The sequence below is a fragment of the Talpa occidentalis genome, unplaced genomic scaffold (assembly GCF_014898055.3).
Source record: "Talpa occidentalis isolate TD23 unplaced genomic scaffold, MPIMG_talOcc4v2.1 talOcc4.10, whole genome shotgun sequence".
NCBI classification, from domain to species: Eukaryota; Metazoa; Chordata; class Mammalia; order Eulipotyphla; family Talpidae; genus Talpa; species Talpa occidentalis.
The window spans coordinates 77,195,031-77,205,256 of record NW_023600993.1 but is presented as its reverse complement, the minus strand read 5'-3'; positions in this window follow the sequence as shown (position 1 = coordinate 77,205,256).

Below are 10,226 nucleotides of genomic sequence, written 5' to 3'. Positions count from 1 at the left end.
GGGAACAGAACAGGCAGATCTACTGAGATACACTGCTGAGGGGAACAACGGGCGAGACAGGTGAGGTCTGCTGCGCCATGTGGGTCAGCTCCTTGGCTGGGCATCAAACTCATGCTGTAGTGGCTGCTGATAGCTTCATAGTGGTGAGACTTAACCCCTTGCGCCACCAGGGAGGCCCTATACAGGGATTTTTTTTAAACTCCTTGAGTGTCCCTTAACCCCCTCCTTACTGAGGAATCCTATGTGGTTGCCATTAGTGAACAATCTGAAACTCATGCTGAAAGGGTAGCTAAATCATTCTACTCCTCCTCAAAATGTCAGATTCATGTGTCACATGGGTTTATCAGCAGTCAAGAGAGAAGCAACTCACACCATTTCATTGCTTTAGACTTCCAACATCTATTTTCCTTAAAAAAAGGGGGCGGGGGTGGCCTCCCCTGGTGGCGCAGGTGGTTGAGCGCAGCCCTGTGAAGCTGTATGCAGCCTCTACAGTGCTGGTTTGATCCCTGCTGGCTGGCCAGCGAGGGTCCCACATGGTGCTGCAGACCTCTTCTGTCGCGCCCCCTGCTCCCCTCAGCAGTGTATTTTGTCAGTCTGACTGTTCTGTTCCCCGCTCTGTCTCTGGTGAATCCTCTCACCCTCCAGTGCATCTGGCCTGTACCGTGGTTCTTGTACAAATAAATAAAATCTTAAAAAAAAAAAAAATCAAAAAAAAAAAAAAAAGGAATGCCCAACAGAACAACTGTGATGTACTTTAAATAATTTCTGTTCCCCTGTTAGTGTTGTTATCCTTAATGAAATTTCCATGACTGTAGGTATAATTTGAGTTGGAGATCATATTCAGTGTGTATGGGAGTCATGTGACATGGTGACTTCCAGAAATTGTCTCTGTAATCCATCCCCACCGGAAAACTAGGACTGAATCTGAGCCCCTCCCAAGCCAAACCTCTTCCCAGCGGCAGAATATTAAAACGTCTCATCCCCCTTTTTCCCTCCTCCACTGCTTTCAGAAGGAATGTACCCCGCCACCAAGCATGATCAAGCAGAGTGAGCCACAACCATTTCTAATAAACTTCCAGTGTACAGAGTGATCTGTGTACAAGAAAGCTCTATTTGGGGGTGTTTGAGAATGTCTGTGATGGGTTTTACTTCCATTCTTTAATGTTTAATTTATTCAGACAGACTTCAGATTAGAAATGAACTGAACTCTTTCCTGTAATTTCAAAGGGACACCCACATTTTCAGGTAAATGGTCATTAGATTGATAAAACCAAGTGACCTCGATGTCCAGGAAAACTTCAATAAGGAGCATGAATGAGACTAGAAACAAGATAACGCGTACAAAATAATCAGGGAAGAAATAGGGGTGGAGAGAGAGAGAGAGAGAGCAAGCAAGCAAGAGGACTTGCAATGAGTAAGCTCCATTTCCTCTGAGATGCAACAGCCTTTGGAAGAAAGGTGAAGGAAAGGGGCTGGTTGCCTCTGGGTTCAGGGAATGGTGTGAAATAGTGACCAGTTCCTATCTGCCACCGACACTCTGTCAGGAGACTTCCAAGATTTCTCAAGCCTTTCTCTAGAGTTCCATGAACGGCCTCTCAAGTCTGTTCCTTAGGGGCATTCTAGCTTCTGAGCCTCCAAATGGAGCCAAAATGCAGGCCTGACCCACCAGCTGTTAAGGGTTGAGGAGGGTAGTGAGAAACCATTCCATTCCTAACTCCTCTCTCTGATGTCTGTCCCTAGATATTGTAGCAACTGATAAGATGTACAGGCTTAGTCCATGAGAAAGAACCAAGTCTCACCCACAGTGGCCTCAGATATACCTGATATTCAGGGATGGCGTCGAAGTTTCCTTATTCCTCTGCTCTTATCTACTCACCCGTCTGCTGGGTGGCGTCAGCCTCAAAGGGAGAAGAGAAGCAGAAGTCCTGTTGTCTTACATGCATCCCTCCTTCCTTTGCTACTGTTCTCATTGCCATGGCCTCATCCTGCTGCTGCCCACTGGCCTCCAGCTCCAGCCCTTCAACTTGGGCAACCTTCCCATTTCCTGCCCCATCCCCATGCATGACCCCACATTCATCTTCCAAGAGGTTTATGGTGAGGGAGCATTTCTGTTGCGTAAACAAGTTCACCTCTCACAGCTAAAAGACACTTCACAACAGGCACAGCAGGCAGAAAGGTAGCGAGGGACAAAGCAGATAGAAGAATCCAAAGATATGCTTCTGTCACGGTGCTGAAGACGGCAGGGATGGAGAGGTGAATGGAGCTGACATTTGATCCCTGACCTATGGACAAGAAATGACAAGAAGTGGCTTCTTACTGTCTAAGTAATAAAACGAGCATCCAGTTTTCTGGCTCTGTCATGTGACTGCCATTTACACAGTGGCCTTGCTGTCTGCCCAAACTCCTGCTAAGATGCCCTGGTTAGAAAAACAAATTACCAGTTGCGGCCAGAATGCAATCTTTCATAGGTCATTATCAGAGCAGGTCTCTTGTCAATACCCAGCTTGATTGGGAGCAGCTCTCAGAATCTTTCAGTTTCTCTTGTCAGGGGAAGCTTTTTAACTGCATCCTGCTGTCCTGTCATTTTGCGCTAACCCCAAAAGGCAGTGTTAAATTGATGTCATCTTTCCAATTTCTTCCCAGAAGCATTTTCCTTTCTGGTTAACAATGGAAACATTTGCACAATAATTGGGGGAGAAGAGTGGTCAAACAACAGCACCATGGAAACCCCTACCTGGGATGAACGCATTTTTCTATCTGTGGGTCGCTGCCTTCTGGATGCCTCAAAGAAGAAGGATGGATCTCATTCAGGTAGCAAGATAAGTAAAGAACAATAAAGAAGTAAAATAAAAGCAAGCCCAAGCCAAGAGGAAACTCACTGTCCCCAGTCAAGAAAGCATTTGATTAGAGACGATTCTAGAATTGCCACCAAGCCAGACATTCAACAGAATATTGATAATCTTCAAACTGGGTGAGAGAAACATTCCTTTCATTGTACAACCTATGTTTGTGTCTGTGAAAGTTTACCTAGTAAAACAAAGTATTTTAAATTGGATCAAAAGCTCATATGTGGCTCAGCATTCCTCAGCAGAGATGATTTTCCCCCTAACTTTATTTGCAGTGCTAGCAACACCCGCTCCTGTAATTTACAGCTAAAAGCATGTTTGAAAGTAAACCTGACTTGTTTTAGACACACATGTGGGCAAAGACTTCTCTGTGATCAGCCTACCTCTGGCATCTTTATAACAGGCTAAGATTTTCACAAATGCTGGACTTCTGAGTTATAAAACTTAAATTATGCATCTCCTCAAATGCAGGGATTGACATTTATATTTAGCCACTTAAATGAGGACTCCTATTTCATAAATTCCTAATTAAATGGGAAAGCATTCTAAATTCTTAATCTATGTTAATCATATCTGGGAGAAGCTGGAAGTTTACATCGTGATTTCATTAGGGCATTCATACTGTTCCCCTGGTGGCAACATAATCTAATTTTAGCAAATTTTAATTGCAAGTGCAGTGAGGGTTTATGTGGATTGGAATCGAGTCAGATATTCTAGCTTCTGGATGTAGACTCCACCTCCACCTCAGGCCCTTCACCCCGACTTGCTCAAAACTCACAGTTATAGGGTCTAAAGCATCATGCAATTGATGAGCTACATGTCATTTGTCTAGTTACTAAAAAGTATAAATCAAGTTAACAAACTGATAAATAAATATGTTCTAGTATTCTACCTTTATATATATGACTTCATAGCAACCTGCCAGGCCAGGTTCAAATTTCAAATTCTTGGCTCCTTAGAGTCCTGCCCTTGGGAATGTGGTGGTATAGGAGGAGGAGTCTTGGCTCCTGGGCTCCTGCCCATAGTCCACATTCTTTCTCTTACAATCCCTGGCTTTGTCTCACAGCCTTCACTCATGTGTGGTCTCCTTAACCTATGTGTTCAAATTCTGTCCATTCTCCTTGGCCACGCTGGGTCCTCGAAGTGCACATGTGGGTCTATCCTCATGAGGAAGTGGGCTTGAGGCCTTGGACAGAGACCTCCAGTATCCCGACTACTGCAAAATATAGAGATTGATGAAAGGGGCTAGACAGGTATGTCCCTTGACTGATTTGCAAGAGGTTCAGGGGATCTATGTGAAAGTACTTGTCCCTGCCTCCTCTATCAGACCCTAAGTGTTGGAGCATCCTCCAAGGCTTGATACGGACCTCTATAGTCTTTCCTCTTCTATTGTCTTCCTTAGTTATTTCTGCTGGTTGAGTGGTTTTATATGGTTCATTCATTCATTCATTTATCAACAAATAGTCATATTTCTTTTTTATTATTAATTGATTTCTAAAATTTTCTTACTTTATTGTTCATTTTTGTACAATATTTTGATTTCTCCCCTCAGGTGTAGTCCCCATAATTCTCCCACCACTACATCACCGGTGAACCATCCCCCTAGTTCCTTGTGCTCTTCCCTCCTCTGTTTTGACCCCTGTTCCTCCCTCTCCCCTGCTGTATGCCTCAGATCTATGGTTTGCCTGCAATATTTATCTTTTTCATGGTCCTTTGTTCAGTTTCCTTATATTCCCCCTGTAAGAGAGATCATCCAATATTTTTCTTCTTTCTTCTGTAAATAGTCATATTTCTAGGTGCTGGGGATGTAATAGTGGGCAAAATGGGTACCAAAAATTCCTGTGTCACAGAGGTTATTTTCTACTGGGGAGAAGGATAATGAGTAAGATGTGGCAGTTTTAAGCATGATCTTAAATTCTTCAGTGTCTACTTGCTTGAACTTGGGTAGATGACAGAATTCAGTGGAAGTAAAGTCATGTAACTTCCAAGGCTAGGCCATCAAAGACCATGCATGATCTTGGTTACTGGAAAGGCTCACTCCTGGAGCTGCATAGTCATGTAGGAAATTGGCTAACCTGAGAGCACCATGGTGAAGGGGCCAGATGCTGGTTGATGCTCACAACTGAGTGGGCCCTTCACCCAGTTATGAGACATGGGTGTGGAAGCCATCTTGGAAGTGGGTACTCCAGCCTTTCATTCCAGTCACACCCAAATGAGTCCCCAGACATCAGGGAACAGAGAGAATCTATCTTCATTGTGAATTTTCCAGTTCTGATTCCACTATGTTTTGGGGCAGGATGAATAAGGACTTGTAAATTTATGTCTCCATATCCCATATGTGAGTAAAATCATATTGTTTCCCTTTCTCTGTCTGGCTTATTTAAGTAAACAGAAGAAAATAAACAGATAAACTAAGTAAATTAAAATTAAACTTCTGTACTGCAAGGTCAATTAGTGATTATCACAAGGGGAGGAATAAAACTGGTGGGTAAATCAGTACAGAGGGGACAATTACATGGTAAAAGATAGAATTAGACTTGTAGTCACAAACCTAAATGTCTCCAGCCCAAACTTGAGTTCCAAGTTTGTATGTTCAGTTACCTACTTATAACCACATTTGGAGCTCTAAGAGGGCATCTCAAAATGTCCACTTCCAAAATGAAAGTCTTGATTACCAACACCTCCTCCCAAAAAAACAACTTGTTCATCTTAATCATAGAAATCTTCTCAATCTTAGTAAAAATCACAATTTGCAATCTAAATGCTTAGGACAAGAGTCATCCTGGATTCCTTTTCCATCAATTCCCACATCTAATCTGTTAGCAAATCCTGCTGTTTTGACACTGAAAATATACCTCTAGTCTGCCCATTTCTCCTCAATTCTACTGCTCACTGATAGCCCTAATCACCATAATCTCTGACCTGAAACAGCTCCTGACAACTTTTCCTATAACCCAAAACTAACCACTGAAGTTTGTTTTTGAAGCAACCGCCAGCAAGATCATTCAGAAACATAAATCAGGATTTCCAGATCTGAATCTTGCTGTGAATGAATGCTTCAGTGCTTCCCATCACTACCACCCCAATTTCTTTAAACAAATAGTCATGAAAGTTATACATTAAAAATGAAAATTGAAAAGACAAATTTGGGATTAAATGCAAATAAACATATTCAGGAGAAGGAAATGGAATCTCACACACACGCACGTACACACACACACTGAATGAAACTGCAATTGTAGTCTTGTTCTCGGGTCTCAAAACAGCATGAGCTATTTCCTCTGAGGATCCTCTCCTTGAAGACATAGGCCAGAAGTGTCTTCTCAAAGTCATAAAAAGACATGGCAAAGAAGCACCCCACTGATGCCTCTGATGATAGCTCCTTGCAAATGCCAGCAGGGGAAGTGGAGGACACAAACATGGCCTTGAGACCAAGTGCTGAGCCAAGTCCCACTAGCTTTGTGCCACCATTTGAGCTCTGGCTTTGAATCGTGGGGGTGGAGGTCCAGGTGGATGCACCAGTAAATAATTCGACAGGGAGTGAGTGGTACACACAAAAGAAAAGAGGTGATGTTGGGGGAGAACCTCCTCTTTAGGATGAGCTTGTAAAGTAAATGTCTCATACACATGAAAAATCAAATGCTAAGAGACAATCAAATGCAAAAATCAGACTATATATTCTCTCTTGGAAGAATTGTGTATCAGTTAGCTAATGCTATGTAACAAATCCCCACAAAACTCAGTTGCTTTTAAAATTATTGTAAGGAATTCCAACAAAGACTTTCAGTATTGTTAAATCTATAAAGAGATATATCTACTTGAACTAGAAAAAGAGTAAGAGTGTATGAACAAACAAGGTTCAGATATAGAGACACATCTGATAAACAGGAAGGGTGGGGCAGTTAAAGCCAGATTACAAGAAGTGATAGTGGGGGGACAATCAACAGAGGAAAGCAAAATTGCCATAAGTCAGGAAGATTGCTGGTCATTCTCAGTAACTGTGCAGGAGAGGGAAGCAGAAGGGTCAGGGTCAGGGTTAGGTAAACTTCCTTTTGGTGGGTGTTCCTCCACACCATGGTAAGGAAGGAAATGTTGGCTAAAATGGGGAAGTACATTTCTCTAAAAAACCATGCATCTTCTGTACATATGCATGTACACATACGTGTCTGTGTACATGTGAAGAGACAGAGGGTTCCTTCCATCTAGCCAGAGAGATGTGCACTGGAGCTCAAGGAGTGGCTGGTTGCTCTGAGGACATGACCCACAGGAAGCTTCTTCGACACCAGGACACCTGGAGGCGTCTGGGGGTGGAGGTTCAGGTGTCAGTGACAGCAACAGCTGTAGCATCAGCATGAACAGGTGCCTGGGACACCAGAACAGGTTTGTGCAGAAACAGCCAAGCAGATCTCTGAGGGATGATAAGCAACTGCAGGAGACAGAACAGAGGTTAGAAAAAATAAAAATAAAAATGAGACAAACTGCTCTAGCCTCTGCCAACTCTTCTGGTGATCACTGGAGAGATGCAAAGAAGGGAATGTGTGGAGATCCTGGCATAGGTTGTGACCAATGTATTCAGGATTTTAGGACAGACTGTTGAGCTGCAAGATACTAAGACTGAGAGGACATTCAGGTAACACAGTTCTTTGAACACTAACTGTAGATCTAAATATGCAAAATCATAAATGGCCATCAGTCTCCAAGATGGTTCCCAGTGTCCTCTTATTCAAACCTTTGTGGGATTTTGTGCATATGATTGAGTTGACATGTGCAACCAATAGGTTATGGCAAAATAGTGGTGTGTGATTTGAACAACTAGCCCATAAAACACATCATAGCTTCTGAGCTGCTCTTTTGAATCACTTGCTTTTCAGGCCACCAGTGCCCTATGTGATAGGGACATTCGAGTTATCTTACACACTGATTCAAATGGTGTGGAATCAAGGTCTCCTGAGATCAGCTGTGTGAGTGAACCATTTGGAAGCAGATCCTCTAGCCTCAGTCAAACCTTCAGCTGACTGCAACCTCAGCTCACATCTTGATGTCAACCTCATTAGAGATCCTAGCCATCCCACCCTCTTAATCTGCAGCCATATCTATCCACTAAAACTGCATGGAATAACAAGTGGTTTTTTCTGGGTCGCTACATGCAAAAGAATGAAGCTTGACTACTACCTCACACCGTACACAAAAACCAACTCAAAATGGATTAAAGAACTAGACATAAGACCTGAAACCATACAATACATAGAAGGAAATATAGGCGAAACACTACGTGATATGCACATCAAAGACATCTTTACTGACACATCACCCAAAGCAGTGATAGTGGAGGCAAAGATAAACAGCTGGGACTACATCAAATTAAAGAGCTTCTGCACAGCAAAAGAGACAATAACAAAAACAAAGAGAAACCCCACCAACTGGGAGAACATTTTTGCACACAACACTAATAATAAAGGACTGATCACAAAAATCTGCAAAGAGCTGATGAGACTCCACAACAAAGAAAATAATCCTGTCAAAAAATGGGCAGAAGAGCTAAAAAGAAACTTCTCTGAAGAGGAAATGCAAATGGCCAACAGGCATTTGAAAAAATGTTCAACATCACTTGTAATCAGGGAAATGCAAATCAAAACTACCATGAGATACCATCTTACACCAGTGAGAATGGCACATATTAAAAAAAACTAGCAACGACAAATGTTGGCGAGGAAGTGGAGAAAAAGGAACTCTCCTGCACTGTTGGTGGGAGTGCAAATTGGCCCAACCACTATGGAGAGCTGTGTGGAGATTTCTTGATCTACTAAACATAGAGCTTCCATATGATTCAGCAATTCCACTCCTAGGTATTTACCCAAAGGACACAGAAACATCAATTCCAAAAAGCACCTGCACCTCTATGTTTATAGCAGCACTGTTTACAATAGCTAAGCTTTGGAAACAACCCAAATGCCCAAAAATAGGTGACTGGATCAAGAAGATGTGGTACATATACACCATGGAATATTACTCAGCATTCAAAAAAGATAAACACATGCAATTTGCAGCAACATGGATGGCGCTGGAAGGGATCATGCTCAGTGAAATAAGCCAGAAAGAAAAAGAAAAATACCGGATGGTCTCACTCATAGCAGGCATCTAGAATACTTAAATAAGGGACCAGGAAAATGAATAACTATAAGAAAGTGAAAATCAAAATCAACAAACAACTATGAACCAGAGACACTTTATGGGGGGTGGGGCGCGGGGAGGGGAGGGCTTGGGGTCAAAGTAAGGGGGTTGCAATTGTATGGGGAATATAAAAATAAAATTTATTAAAAAAAGTTTGTTTTTTTTTTTAAGCCTTGCATTTTAGGGTGATTTATTATGCACCAACAAATAACTAATACAGATATTGGCACCAGAAATGAATTCAGAAAAAAAGATCCTTTAAGTTTTTTAAGGCCATGTCTTCTCATAGATTCTATGGGTACAGTATTCTCATGGGTTGAAACCCTACTAGACTGGGATGACTCAGTTGTCTTCACGTGGTTCCAGCATTGTTGCCTGAGCTTGTAAACATGAGATGACAGAAAAACAAAGCACACAAGAGAGAAAAACAAAGCACACAAGCACTTTTCAAGCCTTGACTTGTGTCAAGTTTGCTAATGGCCAAAGAAAATCATGTGACCCAGACCAGTGTCACCTGGGAGGTACGAACACAGACAGTTGTGGTAGATGAGGGCCACTGATATGGTTAATGTACTGCAGCAATCTACTAAGGTCTCTTTAAATATATTAAGTTATAGGAAAATGTTCAAGATGATAAATCCCTTATTCACATATCCCTATTTTCCACAGCTGTTTAATCTAATCCAATTTTCCTTATATTTTGATGTGTGATTCCATAAAGTTATACAGATTTTATAATGATAAATCCACTTCAATCTATCTGGTTGGTTTTCACATCAAAATCCCTTGGAGTTACCTCCTTTTATAGATTGCCAGAGGCTTCCCTTAAGCTTTGATATGCTGTCTAGTAATAAAAACCTGACTGCTTACAAATATGATTTTTAAACTGCCATTAAATTGGTGTGTGTTTTTTTTTTTTTTTAGGACTACAGATCACTCCTTGTAGCACAATCACTCTTTAGGACTTTTTCTTTCAGAGTCAGAAGGGAGACTTAGAAAATGAAAATGCAGTGCAGACTGTGTTTGCTAGCAGAAACCCCATGATTATCTTTCCCCCCTATTGGAAGGAAATACTATCCCTCTTTCCTTAATGGCAGCTCTTTGCCCTTTGAAGTCTAGCTGATATTTCTGACTTTGTACCTAATGATACTTTTACAACATCTATACCTGTCAGTTAGCATACTTCTATTACATATGCATTCTTTCCTT